This window comes from Panulirus ornatus, chromosome 39 (genome assembly GCF_036320965.1).
Source record: "Panulirus ornatus isolate Po-2019 chromosome 39, ASM3632096v1, whole genome shotgun sequence".
NCBI lineage: Eukaryota > Metazoa > Arthropoda > Malacostraca > Decapoda > Palinuridae > Panulirus > Panulirus ornatus.
This window is the reverse complement of record NC_092262.1, coordinates 7,863,060-7,881,523: the sequence shown is the minus strand read 5'-3', so window position 1 is coordinate 7,881,523 and position 18,464 is coordinate 7,863,060. Positions and strand designations below refer to the sequence as shown.

The window sequence follows — 18,464 nt, the reverse complement described above, 5'->3', positions numbered from 1 at the left end:
ATATGTAAAGTAAGCATTCACCTGTGATTAGGCAATAGTTGCTTTACAAGATAATTCATGGGTGACAAAGATGTAAAATCATCTCATCTCACTCCAGCAGCGCCTCAAGCCTCTATCACCATCATTTTCACTAAGTATCCATAGAATTTCGTCAGGATTATTTGTAGTATGACAACAGCTGATGCATTAAAAATTTCAGAGGACTATGTACACAAGCCTAGACTACCTCCCTCTACTTCCTAGTAATCTTCACTCCCTCCACCTCACAGTCTTACTATATTGTATTATGGTGAGTATCCATAACATTTTGTCTGCATTACACGTGATATGGCAACAGATGCTAAATCACATAAATTGGGGGGGAGGGGGAGGATGTAGACAAGCCTAGTTCATCTCTCTTTACCTCCCATGAAACCTTATTTCACCCAATCCCACCCCAGAAGCACCTCAGGCCCTCACCACTATGTTTTTCAATCAGTATCTTAAAATTTTGTCCGCATTTCTTTTGATATGGTAACAGCTGCTAAATAAAGTATTTCAGGAGTGATACAGACAAGCCTATTCCACCTCCTTTTACCCCCTAACAACACTCACTCCATCTAACTCCAACAGCAGCACGAGCCCTCTTCCCCATCTTTTTCAATACCTTTACTACGAGTTTTTATTAAATATTGTCCAAATCACATCATGACAGTGTGTGATGAGGGTGGTAAGCAAAGATGTTTCAAGCATATAAGGGTTAGAGTGGGAAAATTTTTATCAGATGCATAAACCTCCTTATAACAGGTTTCAACCACTCAATTTACAAACTCTTGACTTGCAATAGGTTGTCCAGGAACATAATGCCATTGCTTGTTGGGGTACTGGTGTACCTCTTCTTGTATCAAAACTTATTTCTCAATAATGATTTATCATAGGATGCTTTAATTCAAAATTTTTGTGATTTCATCGACAACATACCAATTCTAGGAGGAAGGCCCTAGAATTACATGACTGAAATTATGTAATCAGTTCAATTCCATCTTAGACAAATAAAGGGTAATTAAAAAAAAAAAAAAAAAGGTAGGGGTTGGGGGAAATACATATATAAATGAAACAAATCCTTATTTACTAAATAAGGGTGAGGGGAGAAGTATATAAATACATGAAACCAATCATTATTTATTAAGTTCGTAATACAAAGTACAGCCCATGCAAAACCTACAGCAAACATTTGTCTCACAGCAATATTCCTTTACTCTCCTTCAACATTTGTTGTCCATCCCTTGCCCCCTGAATACAAGAAAAAACTAACCCCATTTATTATCCCTACAATCATTCTCTCAGCATGGCCAAAAGCCAAAACTCGTGCCCTTTAACAATAAAACAGTATCAGTAATGTTACTTACCACCCTCTGAGGCAGAACAAACCCTTCTACACAAAGTCATTGATTTACACAGTTGATTCAAACATCTTACTTTCTAAATGCTTGAGAGGTACTCCTTTCCTTTAGTTGACTTTTTTCTTGTACTAATATTAGAAACAATTACTTGAACAGTAAAATATCCATATCTATCAAGAATTCCCATGATCCATTTACCAAAGTTATCTCTACAGCCAATACAGCAATACAATCAACTTTCACATTTACAAGTTGTTTGAGACAAGAAAGCAACTCACCTTTGCTGTCAGGAGTGGGGATCCGTTTAACACACTTAGTTCTCCAAAGATGACAACCTGACGATTATTCTGGACACAAAAGTGGTCCAGAGACTCAACATTTACCTGCAAATAAGAAATGCACTTGTAACTGAAAATATACTGATAATGTCCAATGTGTCTATCAATCTACGTAACTATCATCTGTAATGCACCAAAACTACAGCCCCCTATCCAAAACCAGGCCTAACAGATAGATGGAGTAGCCATGGGCCACTTCCCTGCCCCAGGAACTCCTAAATATCTTCCACACCAAACATGAATTTGGCCATGTCCATTGGCTGGGATCACAGGTTGTGACGCTGTGTATGTCTTTGTGGGATGAGCACAAGAGAAATGAGGAATAGATGTTAAGTGTCTTCTGCATGGAAGATGAACATTTGTACTTTTTACAATCATAAGACAAAGATAAGCAACTTAAGTTCTTGCATAAATCACTACTCAAAGTAGACCATAACAATATAAACATCTCCAGAAATCTTCAAGGCCAAATGATGTGTAACCTGAGAGCACCAAATGATGTATTTACAACAAAAGCAAGAGCCTAACCCCATGGGCTTAGACAGGCCATCAGAGAATTACACTTCATCAGGATCTCTTCACCAAGCAAAACAATCGGCATCAACCGACTGAAAGTAGGAATGATTTAAGGAGGTGTAAGTACCAGACCTACCATAAGGAACTGGGAGCTGATTTAATGTGTGTGTGAATGTGCGTGCGTGTGTGTATGTATGTAAGTGGACAGGACTTTGTCTGTTTCCTGGTACTACCTCGGGAGACAGCAATTAAGAAAAAAGGTGTAGTAATACAGAGTATGGTTGAGAGAGCAGAAGAGGGTGTTGAAATGGTTTGGACATATGGATAGAATAAGTGAGCAAAGTATGACAAAGAGGATACATGTGTCTGAGGTGGAAGGAACAAGGAGAAAATGGAGACCAAATTGGAGGTGGAAGGATGGAGTGAAAAAGATTTTGAGTGATCAGGGCCCGAACATACAGGAGGGTGAGAGGCAAGCAAGGAATAGAGTGAATTGTGGTATACCAGGGTTGACGTGCTGTCAAACAACTGAACCAGAGCATGTGAAACGTCTAGGGTAAACCATAGAAAGTTCTGTGGAGCCTAAATATGGATAGGGAGCTGTGGTTTCAGTGCATTACACATGACACCTAGAGACTGAGTGTGAACAAATGTGGCCTTTTTTGTATACATGTATATATATAAGTATATGAGTGGATTATATACAGCAAAAGTCAGGTGCCCAATTCTTTAAGCAGATTATTGGGGGGGGATGAACAGCTACAAAGACTGCAGACCAACTGCTGTGACCAGAATTTGAACCTAAGCATACATGAACCCAGGGCAGCCCATGAATTCTACATGGTTAACAGCTCTAACCTCTAACCCTGTATTAAATGCTATGTGCATTATGGTAAGTGTTGCCCCATATAAATCAGCAGTGCACCCCTAGTGATGTATAAAGCTGAAGGTAAAATCTTGTAATTTACCATTATCTCCTGAGGTATTCAACATGACTTCTACACACCAAAACCTACAACTGCTACTAGAATTTTGAACAGATTCAGAAGGGAAACAATAGAAAAGCTGAAGATATAAGGCTGTGAAATTCTCTCAACTAACAGAACAAGACAAGGCCTCTTCAGATAACGAGTAAATAGCTATTATCACAAGTGACTGTGCAAAAAAAGAGGACATCTTTAAAAGGCAGTTAATACAAGCTTATTGTGCAATCATGATCGGATGGATTTTTTTCTACTTACTCCCACAAGACACTTACATCTTTATGCAAAAATAACAGCCCCTTATACCTATCAAACTTTGCAGAGTGAATGTCATTTTCCAATGTGTGTTTCATTGCAGATCCAAACTTTTGTCCACTCTTATCTCAAACTTGGGGCCTTTAAGATTGAGCCAATTTCATCAGCATTGTGAGAGAAAATTCCCCAAGGTTGTGAGCCTCACACATACAAAGGAAAATGAAGGGATTACTCAGTCACACACTAAACATCAGAGGAAGGGCTCTGATCGCACTGTTGCAGCTGAACTTTACACAAGAGATTCTCATTAAAATGTTCATCAATATCATGCAAAATATATCTTATTTATACTAATAAATACTAACACAGGAAGTGAAAACTGCTAAGACTAAATGTTGCTTAGGTGTGATAGAAACAAGGAAAATGCAAAATCACGCCCACACATGTCGCAGCACTAACGGGTTGATATAATGCCTTACAACGGTGATACAATGAAGGGCATATAAAAAGTTTCTACATTTTTGTAATCATGTATTTACTGCTGTACGAAAACTATACTTCTCTTTAATTTTTGTTTCTGTCTCTTTTGAATGCACGAGAAGAAATGGACGATTTGTAAATATATATCAAAACGCAAAACTGTGATGTCTCCTCTGAACATAATACAAATTCCAACATGAAAAGTCTGATGAATAATAGCACTTACAAAAGTTTAGTTATGGTAGGAAGTGTTAAAAAAAAGAAAATGATGGCTAATGAATGCTGGATAAGAGTGGAAACAAATGATAACTGAGATGTTAATAGGGAAATGGCAAACAAACTACAAAACTTGATGAAGAAACCTGAAAGGATATAATAATTACTATAAGCATCAAGATCAAGAAGGGTCAGCATTTGAAAAGGGTGAGTTAAGCCATGATATACGGGCTAAATTCAGGATATAAGGTGCTTTAACTGGATTAAGAAAATTGTATGGTGTAAATAGATGGAATGTACGAAAACAAAAACTTGTTTGGACAAGCACTTGAGGACTGGTATGTGTATAGAGCTTCTTGCACAGACCACTACTATAACAGAAGAAAAGATTCTTGGAAAAAAAAATCGATTATTCAAAAGACAAGTAGACAGAAAAAGATGTTTTACTATCCATGCTACGATACCTAAAAAAAAGACTAATCCTACAACTGTAAAAGTAAACTGCACTGTATTGGTGTATCAACAACAGACAATTTCCTCACGTCAAATTCATTTTCAGCCCATCTCATGCAACTCAATTCACAAACAGCTTCCATACCTCAACCAAAGATAACTATGGCTTTAAGAAATGAGCAAAATTAGGGACAGAGAAATGATAAACACTTGCCAGAGAGGTGAACAATTATATTTTCAACAACTCTTTTAAATATTGTACACTTAATCTTCTTGATGTCTATGAAAATGCGAGTATTATGACATATCCATGTATAACATTTTTCTATATCCCAGAGATAATATAACTTACAGTGGCTAAAATTGTTAAAAGATCATATCATTCTTGCTTCCACTGGTCGAGGTTGCTGATCATCATGATCATCAAAGGACCATTTTCTCAAGACACCCATACCTCACCTATCAATAAGATTCTGGATCTATTCCATCAGTAGGAAAGAAGACACTGTATAAATCATAAAAAAAATGGCCACACACAGGTCTCAGTAGCAGAGCAGAAACACCTTACCAACCTTCCCCAAATGAACTACCATTAGTCTTCACACTCGTAATAGAATTAAAAAAAAAAAAAAATTGAGTGTTTTAATGCATCGGGGGGGATATACATCTCTAACCAGGAGCCAGAAAACTAAAAAAAATCAGCTCTTGAGAAATGGACGTCTAAGAGATCTTGCCCCAACAAAGCATTGAGAAGGACATGGCCAACAACGCTGTGCCTTTCATTTGATCGCACTCCACCAAGATCACTCCTATTTACCCAATATTACGTACACACATCAGAGCAGATGCACAGCGTTCACTGAAGGTAATTAGGCTCACTCTCCCTTCAGACCCCTGGCTTATTTTTGTTGTTGTTTGGTTGTTTTCCTGATCAGCTGTTCGGCTGGAAAACTCCCAAGCTGGCCGTCGACCTACGGCCCCCCGCCACCACCATCACCTCAACCATTATTTACTTCTAATATTTTCCGCCATTTTTCAAGGGTTTCAGCGGGTGTATCCCCTCTGTAAACATTAAGGACAATTCATAGGAAGATCCGCGTGACGCACTGTAATTGAATTTGTCCTTACCGAGGTAAACATTTGCAATAAATATTTGAGGAATTATAAAAAATTGGCAACTATTCCCACTGTTGCTATGGCAACTCTGGGCGGTGTTGCCAAGTCTCCACAGTTATGGCAATATACTACTACAATGATCACTTACTATACAGGAAATTACGATCACATCTACTTATTTACTACCATGACATCATCTACTTTAATACGCCAGTAGGTTAGTCCCTTAACGGGAGAGAAGTGGAGACAGAGAGCAGAAGAAATGAGCGTGAATTCAAGCCTTCAACACCTTGAGGAGCGAGAACGCCAGCACCTGCGTACCCCCGCAGACCTCAATGACGAAATAGCAGCACCTTGTCCCATTCACTTCTTACATATACTCTCATTCTTCTGTCAAGATTAGGTGCATGACGTAAAAAAAAAAGGCAAATGAGAGGTTGGGCAAGTAGCCAGGCAAGACGCGAACACACACACACGCATTTTCTAATTACGTGACATACATCCCTTCTCTCGGCCAGGATAGAATAAAGAATTAAATTTCATTTGACGGATCAACTTAGGGTGCACAGTAAACATGAAACTCTGTATCATTGTGGAACACTCTTACTTCATTACACATTAGCTGAAGGTGTGAGGTTGTCTATAGCTGAGGGTGTGAGGCTGTCTATAGCTGACGGGGTGAGGCTGTCTATAGCTGAAGGTGTGAGCTGTCTACAGCTGAGGGTAGAGGCTGTCTACAGCTGAGGGTAGAGGCTGTCTACAGCTGAGGGTAGAGGCTATGATTACAGCTGAGGGTGTGAGGTTCTCTAAGCTGGGGCTATGTTTACAGTGAGGGTGTGAGGCTATGTTTACAGCTGAGGGTGTGAGGTTGTCTACAGCTGAGGGGGTTAGGCTGTCTATAGCTGAAGGTGTGAGGCTGTCTACAGCTGAGGGTGTGAGGTTGTCTATAGCTGAGGGATGAGGCTGTCAATAGCTGAAGCTGTGAGGCTGTCTATAGCTGAAGGTGTGAGGCTGTCTCCAACTGAGGGAGGAGGTTGTCTACAGCTGAGGGTGTGAAGTTGTTAACAGCTGAGGGTGTGAGGTTGTCAACAGTGATGGTATGTGGCTATGTCTAAAGCTGTGGGTGTGAGGCTGTCTACAACTGAGCGAGTGAAGCCATGTCTACAGTGAGGGTGTGAGGCTATATCTACAGTGAGGGTGTAAGGCTATGTCTACTCTCTCTGGGATGTGGGAAGGAAAGAAAAAAAAAAAACTATAATGGGAAAACACTGATAATCTTACATCTTAACTAAGTTTCCATCATTTCAAGAGAAGGTCTGAGAGAAAGACTTCGTTAACTGCTGGACGGGACTACCGCCAGGGGCAGCTGTTACAAGTGGTTAGGTGAATAGCAACACTTGCTAGTCCAATCACACACGATTATCCTAACCCGTTGCGGGAGGAACATGAAAATATCACTATATCTACTTTAACGGTGGACAAGAAACTACCATATACATATTACAATAAAGCCCGTGTTGTATACAACTACAGACACTGCCAGGGGGTTTCAAGAAAGAAGAAAACTATCCGACGGTGAACTGGTATATAAATTAATAGCATGGTTAAAAGCAGCGTTTCCCTAACATACGTACCGACTCGTGCCAATGATGATTCATTACACATACTAAGGGAAAAACAAGTAAAAGTAACAAATTAGGCTGCTTGTGAATCTAGTCTTCCCCCTTCCTCATTAATCTTAGTCACACTACTCTATATAACTTACTGGAACTCAGATGAGGGCATCTAAATGTATCAAATCTCCATGATTCAAAAGAAAGACCCTTAATAGTTTTCCGAACAACGGATAACGTAGATTAAATTTCACTACAGAATAATAATCACATATAACTGTACAACTGTGTGTGTGTGTGTGTGTGTGTGTGTGTGAGCACATACATGTACAGACATGGTACATACATGCAAATATACGAGGCGGGGCAACACAAGCGTAACCCTTTAAGAATGTTACTGATAGTGAAAAAAAAGAGCGAATAAACGTTTGAAATAGTCATAAATCTCCATCTTAAATGAGCATGTAATCAAGCAGGGAAACTCTGACGATACATCTACCAATCTAACAACAACCACCTACGTTAATTGAACGTAATTCCACTTCGGATGACCCAGTCATCAACGAGACAGCGGCGAGATGCTCCTCCAGCAGGCAGTGGAAGATGACAAGAAGGGCAAGAAACACAAGAGGACCTCAGCACTCACTGCCTGGGAGATATTGGTGCACACACCCACACACAAGGTCTGCGTGCACCACAGGTTCCACCACACACCCCCACCACACACACCCCCGTGCACTAGAGCGGGAGTGAGACAGGCGCTGAGATACATGTACACTGCTACCATGTTTCCACGAATGCAAGAGGCGAGGCGTTTCCTTCGTCGAGGGTTAGATCAACGGGGTACAATCCCGCCGAAGAGCTTCTCACTCCAGATGAGTCCATGCTTCTCCTGCTACGTGTTGTAGCGCAGTCACGGAGCTCCAAGAGCCCCTGAGGGTGGAGTTATATAATAACTAAACCATCACACAAGAGCTGGGAAAAGCGACCACTAAACGTTGAGGCATGAGCGTATGTGGTCAGTGAGGTGGGAATCAAAGATGAGCCTCATACGCAAAGACGTCATCATACAAGGGATATTATTGTCATAATATTTTTGTCCCCCATATTGCAATCTAGGCCAAGTTCCGCGTTTGAGGTTTTATGATGATGGCATTGGCGGGATCAACCCGAACAATGTCACATGACAAGGTAAAGATAAATTAAGGCATGTATATGCACAAGAAAGAGCCAAACAGAATTTGAAAAGTATGGGTAGGGTGATCAACAGATGAAAATCTATTGAATGGAAAGAACCTGAGGAAGATGATAGGTTCACGTGAGGGAGGTTATGATTGATCAATCTTTTAACTTGTCCCTTAGAGTATCACCCACACCTGGAAAAATTAATCACATCAGAAAGATGCTAATGCGAGCAAAAAATATTCTCCTAAGAGTTAAAACTATCCATTAGTACCTCAAGTACATGGAAACAATACCATAAAACACTAATTCCTTTGTGACCCACATTGAACACATATTGGTACACCGTGCGCCTCTACTTCTGGGCCTCCTACCTAAGAAAATACATAATGGTGCTTGAGAAACATAGTAACAACAGAGTCAGAATTAACACGGTTGCGTGACAGGAAGAGGAGGGGGCTTGGGGGGAAGCCCTAACCATACCTACACAAGAGTTATGGAGGCTAAAAGGAGATTATAATAAACACCTTTAATGTCACCCACTAACATTGCCCAGTTCTTCATGGCAAAGAGGCAAGCATCGAGAGGCCAGCAAACAACTCCAGCAGGAGAATAATGAAGTAGTGAAATAAGGTAAGTGAAGACAACTTCATCTTATCTGTAAAGTGAAATCCACACAAAACCCGTATGACGGAAATGTGACCTTCAATGACAACATGACACATGTAAAGCTCTCAAGACATGAATAGCTACACATACACGCATACATCCACTTTTACACGTACAAGTGTAGTGAATGAACGGAATAACTTTAATGAGGACACGGTAAATGCAGACAGCATACAGAAATTTAAGAGAAGGGACCTCACAAGTGTAGAACTCCCTCTCCGTACAAAAGAAATAATAACGGGTAGATGTAGGAAGCCATAAACACCACATCTAACGTAAAACTGTTCTCATAAAATACTAACTCACAGACAAAACTAGAACAAATTGACTTTAACGAAAAAAAAACAAAGTTTCATCATTGCGTTCTACCGTGTTGTGACGACTTAAACCTTTGACCTAACTCACAAGGACTAGGTAAATGGTCAGGGCATTATAGCCTAAGAACCAAAACGTGTTCAAAATGACCACATCGCCACCCCTATGTGTCACACAAGACGTACTTGAAGATATTATCGTCAGTCTCCAAGGGTCAGCAGGGAGCCGTGGCTTGACACTCCTGGACTTCCAGGAACTAGGTCACATCTCTGAGGCTCCTACGTGACAGAAAACTTGAGCAAGGACTTGCCACAGTTGGTTTAAGTGTACATATTAAAACGAGCTCCCACATCTAAATTCATCTATGCTGCACAAAAGAACAAACCCATCTTGACATAAATAGAAAAAGCAGGTTATCATCATCAACAAGCAGCTTTTTTTGAATACAATACGCAATTCCCAAGACAATAAAAGCACAAGTCTGTTCGAGTAAATAATTCTGTTTTTCATATTTTCTTTACGTCAACTCAAGACTTCAGGGTGAAATTATTTCCTACAGGACAACGGATTCTCCACGCCGTTTGCTCAAGAAGACACACAGACATTCACTTCACTCCTGACACGTAAAAAGTGAGGCGGAAGAAAAAAATATAGTCCATCACTTGCTATACATCTGCAGCGGTCAAAGTGATCTCAGAAGTACTCTACGGGGCATGGCTATGCATAATGGACTCTCGTTTCGGGTACATTACGCATGACGGAATAGATGGGCTTCTACATCAGCCTACACGAACATGGGCTGAACATACGATGAGTAGCGATGTAGAGAATGAATATTAAAATATAAATAAACGAGAATACATGACGGCCAGGCCGTTGGGTTGGGAGGTGAGTTACACCGACCCGCCAACACCCGCTAGGCTCCAACCTGATGATATTTACAGTGGCACGCAGACTAGCTTACACCCCCTTGCCTGTGTCCTCCACTCACACCAACACCATCCTCCCTACACTCTCAACACTAGGATCAACCTAAAGTTAGAACCTTTATATAAGCACGAAAAAAACTCATGCATCTACTACCAGTCCAGTTTCTTAAGCAAATGGTCCTTGCATGTACTTAGAGGGAATCTGGTTCGACGAGTGAAAATACTTGAAGATGCTGAGCTTTGCAATCAAATCAACCTAACCCTGACTCTAGATTTAGGGTCAGAATGGCTGGTAGCAAGAATGTACACTGAGGAAAACACCCATTTCCAATCATACCCAAACCCCATCTACTGACCCGCATCCACCCAAGTCGAGTGGAGTCAAGAACCCCTTAACTAAGTGCTATTCTGAAGACAGTCCCGTATTCATGTTTTATATGTCTGGTTCTGAAGGCATAGCCACCATGTTCTAATATCACGTGTGTATTTCGGAGAGGGAAATTCTCGCATGTGACTTCCCTCCTGTCACCAGAAATATACCCACTGGAGGCAAGAATCTACCTATAGCCTGGTATACTGTTGGACCCACAGGGAAAGACCATACGAACCTCGGATAAAAATGGCCCGGTCTCTGATCTGACCTGAAAGGTCATTTCAAAGGTTAGGCCATCACACAGTCGTGCTCAAGGGATGTGGCGAGTGGTTTTCAAATTCCCATTCAAACAGCTCTCTCTCTCTCTCTTTCCCTCTCTTATCTGGCAGTTTCTATGTGTATTAACATCGGTAGACTTAAGGAAAATAAAGATACCAATCAGATGCAACCCGTGATGTCTTATACGCCTAGTCAATCATTGGGAACCTTGGGCATTTACAGGCATCTGGCCAATCAGAGGGGACCCGTAATGTCATAATATAACATATGCAAACAAGTAGCAACCTCGGGTATTATATCCAGCCAGCCAATCAACTAACACCATCTGAATGTTTTAAATATAAAGAAATCGATCGAGCACTGCAATCATTCGACACATGATGTCACAAGCACCAATTAATGAAAACCTGACATTACTACCTTCAATGGGGTCCTCACATCACAGATCAACGGGGGGAAAAAACGATTCACACTTGCTGCCGAGGGAAAAAATGGTCAACCAGAATCCACTTCTGCAACCCATGTAATCACACAACGGGAACATCTGATGTCCAATGTTTTCAGCTCGTCACCACATTCCTTTGTTCAATACAAGCAAAATCTACCATGTGGGACATCTGAGAACCTACGTGTATTGCTCATTGCCAACCAGTCAAGTTCCATCTCTGGCTGGTTCTTGATGAAGAGAGAGACCCTCTACTTCACATACAAATAATTAGCCATCATAATTAATCGTTGGGAACTTGGGCGTCAAAGACCGACATCTGATCCTATTACGTCAGAGACAATCGATAAATCAACGAATGCATTCATGTGGGGGGGCGCCCGCCACTGCACCAGCCTCAGCCCCGAATACTGAGTGTAGATGACACAGAGATGGAATGTCCACAGGGGAAACCCCAGAAAGAAATCTACGAAGGAATGATCAAAGCTCACCGTCTGGTCGATCTACCTGGCAATCACCTCAATACTTTGCCTGACCTTCAACCTGTGACATTCATATCCTCTCTCTCTCTCTCTCTCTCTCTCTCTCTCTCTCTCTCTCTCTCTCTCTCTCTCTCGTACTCCCAGGAGCTGGAACTTCACGGAAGTCCCCGAGAATGTGGCACGCCACAGCTCATAAGGAAGTACCGAAGCTATCTATCATCTATCCCTGCCCGCCCTCACAACCACGCGATAAGATTAAAAGTAACAATCCATTACTACATACTTAAGACAGTCTCTACCAAGCCCTCTTCTTAACAAGTGACAACTCACCATGATCCCCAACCACCCGCGAGAGAGCAGTGTTGAGGGAGGACTCGGGGTGTGTAGTATACTGAGAGACTTGGGTTTAAGTGATGCATGGAGAGAGGACCCCTCGTCGCTTTGCACCACCACCACCACCACCTTACCCGCTCTGCTACCCAGCCAACACTCAACCATGATAAAAATGATAACGAAGAGCCATATCGATAGAGGTCGACACCTACTGCGTTATTGGATGCCACACATCCAACGTACGTCATTATGAAGGCGTTATAAAGAACAAGCGTTACACACTGTAGTTCAACAATAACTGTGGCAGGACGTTTTGACTGTATATCTGCACTTAAAAGTCCAAGATACTAACAATAAGTTAAGACAAAGATATATATATATATATATATATATATATATATATATATATATATATATATATATATATATATATATAAGTAATGTAAGGGTAAGAGAGATGTGTGTAAATAAAAAGAGTGTGGTTGAGAGAGCAGAAGAGGGTGTTTGGAAATGGTTTGGTCACATGGAGAGAATGAGAGAGGAAAGATTGACCAAGAGGATATATGTGGCAGAGGTGGTCGGAACGAGGAGAAGTGGGAGACCAAACTGGAGGTGGAAAGATGGAGTGAAAAAGATTTGGAGTGATCGGGGCCAGAACATGCAGGAGGGTGAAAGGCGTGCAAGGAATAGAGTGAATTGGAACGATGTGGTATACCGGGGTCGACGTGCTGTCAATGGATTGAACCAGGGCATGTGAAGTGTCTGGAGTAAACCATGGAAAGTTGTGTGGGGCCTGGATGTGGAAAGGGAGCTGTGGTTTCGGTGCATTATTACATGACAGCTAGAGACTGAGTGTGAACGAATGGGGGCCTTTGTTGTCTTTTCCTAGCGCTACCTCGCGCACATGAGGGGGGAGGGGGTTGTTATTCCATGTGTGGCGGGGTGTCGATGGGAATGAATAAAGGCAGACTATGAATTATGTACATGTGTATATATGTATATGTCTGTGTGTGTATATATATGTGTACATTGAGATGTATAGGTATGTATATTTGCGTGTGGACGTGTATTTATATACATATGTATGTGGGTGGGTTGGGCCATTCTCTCGTCTGTTTCCTTGCGCTACCTCGCTAACGCGGGAGACAGCGACAAAGCAAAATATATATATATATATATATATATATATATATATATATATATATATATATATATATATATATATACATATATATATATATGTGTGTGTGTGTGTGTGTGTGTGTGTGTGTTTCACGCGTTAGCAAGACAGCGCCAGGAAAAGACCATATCCACTCACATTCTCTGTCATGTGTAATGCACCGAAACCACAGCCCCACCATCCACAACCAGGCCCTACAAATCTTTCAAATGGTTTGCCCCAGATGCTTCACATGCCTTGGTTCAGTCCACTGACAGCACGTCGACCCAAGTATACCACGTCGTTCCAATTCCCTCTATCCCGTCCACGCCTTTGACCTACACGAACAGGTAGGTTGACTGTGGATTGCATATGATTACACTGCTGGTCCAACCAAATATCGCGATAAAAAGATTAGTTTATAACCTCACATTAATACAAAGCTAGGATATGGGTAGCGATAGAGATTTTAAGCTTTTCTGTTTTATCAAGAGTGAGGTTCGGTTTACATATCCCATTTGTCTCAACTGAAACATCAAAAAATTACCTCCCTGACCCTGGGTATCCATACAATGTCTCTATACAAGCACCAAATGTCTGAATTACCATATTCTACCGAGTCTGAAAGCAAAATTCAAGTTGAGCGTTTCCTTACAAAGTGTAAGAATTATTCCCAAGATAAGCTGCCTGTAATAACTCAATCTTCCGCCATTTGAAGTAGAAATCCTTAACAGCAAGAGAGAGACATACCACGATACAAAAGTCTTAAAGAAAATTTCATTGAAAGACTCCCTGACAGTTGGTTGGATTCATATTCACAATGCGTATGGGATACGCAAACTCATTTTGACCGGAATAGACGCACGGGCCCAGTAAGATTCTAAACCCTTTACAGAATCAGCCATCAATGACTTTCGCTGGAACGTTAATATGCAAATATCATTTACGATGATTAACCCACGAAAACTATGACAAGGAAATTTATGTCAAATATATAAGGCGCAAGAACATGCTTCAAATTTAAACGCACGAGTGACATCTGGCAAATTCTCAGTGAATGAAGGGGCCACGTTCATCTAACGTTGTCTTCTGTCTACAGCAGACTAGTTTAGGGTCCTACAGCACTCATCTTCACTCCAGCCACTCTAATAAAGTCCACATGAACCAAAAGTCTGTGTGTGCATCTGTGTGAAGGTAAACGTGTGTGCTTGCAGTTTTCTAAGTAGACAAAGACACATATGTCTTTCTACGTGTGTAACTGTCTTTGTACATAGTGCATGTGATGAGAAAAGTCTGCTTTGTGAACCAAGTAAATATAAATCTTTACCAACAAGAGTCGCATCTCTTTCCAGACTGGGGTAGGTAGGGGGACACTGGTCGAAATGTAATGGAAAAACGATCGATAGCAGTTTTGAGAAATAAAAAACGGGCAACTGCATGCATCCAACAATCTCAAATTCTTTCATAAACCTAATCTTTCAAAGCGCAGCCTCAACAGAAACCACATCCAATCCGTGCATGACTTCATTTTACTTGCTTGCCTCATACTCTTGCTTGTTCATATCACTGTTCACCACAGGGGGGGGGGGACAAAAATAATATATCCCATTCTGTCTACACCCCCGCCTGACCTCGTCATTTTGCGAACGTTTTCAGTTAACTACGTTCACTATTGAGGTCCCCCACTCTGACATGGGGTGACTGAACAAAATAAAACCCTCATACTCTCCTTGTGTTGGAGGTGGTGGTGGTGGTGGGAGGGGAGATAGGGGCGAGACTGGTTAGAGGCATTCATAGAGTTGTGTTATGTGTGTGTGTGTGTGTGTGTGTGTGTGAGGGGGGGGTTAGACTGGTGTGTGAATGGAGAGATGCCCCAGGGGTAAGAGCTGTTGGGTAATAATCTTCACACACAGCACGGTACCCCACACCATACCTCTCTTGAACCCTATACCTATCTCATGTTTCCCCAGCTTGATCTCAACTAACGAACCTTTCATCTACTTTAACTAATAAAACTTTTTTCCTACCAACCTAACTAGAAAGTCTGCAAAATGAATACTCATTGAGCTAAGAAAACAGTTGTGCCGTATGACTGTCTTTGCCAAATACGTTTATAATGAATACTGAGTTCCTAGCAATCATGCCACAAACTCATAAAAACAAAAAACCAGTCCAAATCCATGCAACTAAGAAACCTAAAAATGCAATAAGTTCGTCATGAATGGGATATTGAGGTTGTAAAAATGATATGATTGCACCATCTTAATTCAATGCGATCACAAAGTTTGTGAAAGGAAACTTCTTAAGTTCACTGAGGAACTTCTTAAGTTCACTGAGAATGGGCACATGACCATGGATAATAAAATATAGTTACCCTACATGGGATGGGCAGGTGCATAGTAAAGGAAATAATTAACCAATAAATCCAAAAATCATCCCTTTGTCAATAGTAAAGTGGTCCCTTCAACAATGTACTGTCAAAACTACCTGTCCAAAACCTTTTCATATTTTTACATTATCACATGAATGTACACCCTTGTCATACTGACACAGAACACTCATAATAGGTCCAAACAATAGCCTACACACATCCAAACTTACACATACACCAACACATAAACCTAATCACATATAAGTCTAAACACACACTGTTCCTCATGCTAATGCAACCATACATATAAATTCAACCTGATACCTGAATACAAATGTAAAATCCAACCTCTAGGAAACTTTAAACAAAAACCTGAACAAAGACTTACAAAAAACGTAACTACACATGAAAAATACTGAATGTAAATGTATGTACAGACAATCTGAAAGTGTTATCAACAGGTTACAGTTACAATATATAACCCCAAGACCCTTCCTCCAGGGTCTCCTGCAGCTTCAAGGTACTGCTAAGATCAGCAGCAGAAATGGTGGCTTCCTTTGCAATGAAAAGTTCTTCAACAAAGTTATACTCCAATGAATAACTATAAATAATAATAGTAAAATCCTTTCATATATAATAATGAGAAGACTAAGTTCATTGAATTAACTTTAACCCAAAGCAAGAGTTATACCTACAAACTGCACATTATACTGTGAGCAGCATGTGTCCAATCCACTGAATATGGTCAAGATTTTTATCAAAAAGAAAACTCCAAGATCAAATTGCCTAGTATCGTCAAATTACGTGGCACATCATTAACAAAATCTAGCCTTTACTTGCATCTCTCTTTTTCCATATATCAAACTGTACAGGAGTCAATGAAAGGTAATGAGGTCCATATAAGTGATGGATAGGAACACATCAGCTTATCTATTTCTCCTGCATGGTTTTGGTCAACAATGTGGCACTACAATGGTGCTCAGTCAGCCTTATGGGGGAAAAAGAATTATTCTAATTCCTTCTTCATAAGCAACACATTACAAGGCTTCACATATTGATGCGAGTATGAGAGGCTCTAAACATAATCTATTCTATCTATCTATATTCTCTGATGCCTTTTCCCACCCTGAACTACCTTAAGAGGGTGGCCTCAGAAAGAGTCTCCATAATTGGTGAACCCCAGTGCCACTTCTAAGCCTTTGGTGCAACACCTGCAACGGGCCACTGATAGGGGCAACTCTAGTGCAGTATTTGCAGAGGCTCCTACCTAATGTTCCTACTGATTAGTTCTACCTTACACTCCTGCCTAATGTTCCTACCTACTACTTCTACCTAATGCTTCAACCTAAATGAAAATAAGAACTACTTCTAACTATTGCTCCTACCATCTTGCCAAAAGGCAAGGCTAACACACAGTGCTCAACGCAGGAAAATCTAGAGTTACGAAGAAAAGCTGTGCGAGTAAAGTGTTGTCAAGTGTTATGTATGACAAGGAGACACTGTATGTTTGTGGACAGTGTGCCACTAGTCCAAGTGTGGGTGAGCCAGAAAGAATCGGCACCTACTTGGGTCAGAGGAGTGTAATGTGACAATATAAACATATTAATGACTAGATATTCCCTCATGGTGACAAACATAATACACTGACTATCAACTATATATACTTTATTTACACAGGCAGATAGGTCACCATCTTGTTCAGCACTACATTCACACACTTGTTTCAGTTCATACATCTGTCAACCGTTAAGCTTTGATTATTTACATTAATTTTCAATTATTTAGGGCATTATCCTGCTAAAGTTGAGGGAGTTCCAGTTGGGAACAGGCATCAGAGATATAGACGAATAGATAGAAGTTGAATTCCTTCACTTACTTTGTGAATTTCTTCCAGATGAAGACAATAGTTTATAAACAGTTATATGATCATGTAGCAGTCAAATACAAAAACAAACTTTTGTAACTGACAGTCATCCAAATTTCGGAGTCGTACAAATTCAGGGTTGATAATGAACAGCCTACATCTCATGGTCTCTATTAAACAATTACTGTAAAATTGCAAACTGAAGGGACTCACCATCGCATGGGCATCATAATACACTCGTATGCTATACCAGACATAAGAATATGATACTATTACAATGAATAAAATAAAAACTCACCAAGATGTGGAAAATTCCTTCTGGCTCTCCAACAGACTCCAGCAAAGCAATACTCCTAAGTGGGTAAAATTCACGTAGACAGCCAATGACTTTGACTTTGTTATTGACCCATTGTTTCAATGAAGTAACAGCTGCTAATTCTGAAACTGCGAGGCATACATGAGGTGATGAACATGCTGGCACTTGCATTCTGATTCTTATTTCAGGACTGACACTGCCATTTTCAGTTCTTTTTCTCATGTTTTACATTAAATTTCATTTTCTAGTCCTTTAATAATTTTTATTTATCTACAACACTGAGTCACTCATGAGCAAAAGCTGAATTCTTTACACTTTTAGTTTTGCTTTTCTATCACAGTGACTTAATTACTTTTTCAATCTATGTTTCAGTTTCCAGTGTATTCAGTTTTAAT

At 40.6% G+C, this 18,464-nt stretch overlaps 1 protein-coding gene across 4 annotated transcripts in view; it reads right to left on the bottom strand.

Annotated features, from left to right (window-relative positions):
* The window catches only part of LOC139761087 (uncharacterized), a 30,326-nt gene extending 11,878 nt beyond the window's left edge, over positions 1 to 18,448 (bottom strand). Inside the window, exons 1-2 of one of the 4 annotated variants that reach the window (XM_071684939.1) lie at positions 18,052 to 18,448; positions 1,661 to 1,765 (exon numbers count right to left, since the gene is read on the bottom strand). The gene's annotated coding sequence lies outside the window, so the exon portion shown is untranslated. Of the gene's footprint in view, positions 1 to 1,660; positions 1,766 to 5,454; positions 5,609 to 7,873; positions 7,954 to 12,356; positions 12,512 to 18,051 lie in introns of those variants that run through there. The other 3 variants (XM_071684941.1, XM_071684943.1, XM_071684940.1) reach the window with 3 other exon arrangements.
* Between the last annotated feature and the right edge of the window lie 16 nt (positions 18,449 to 18,464).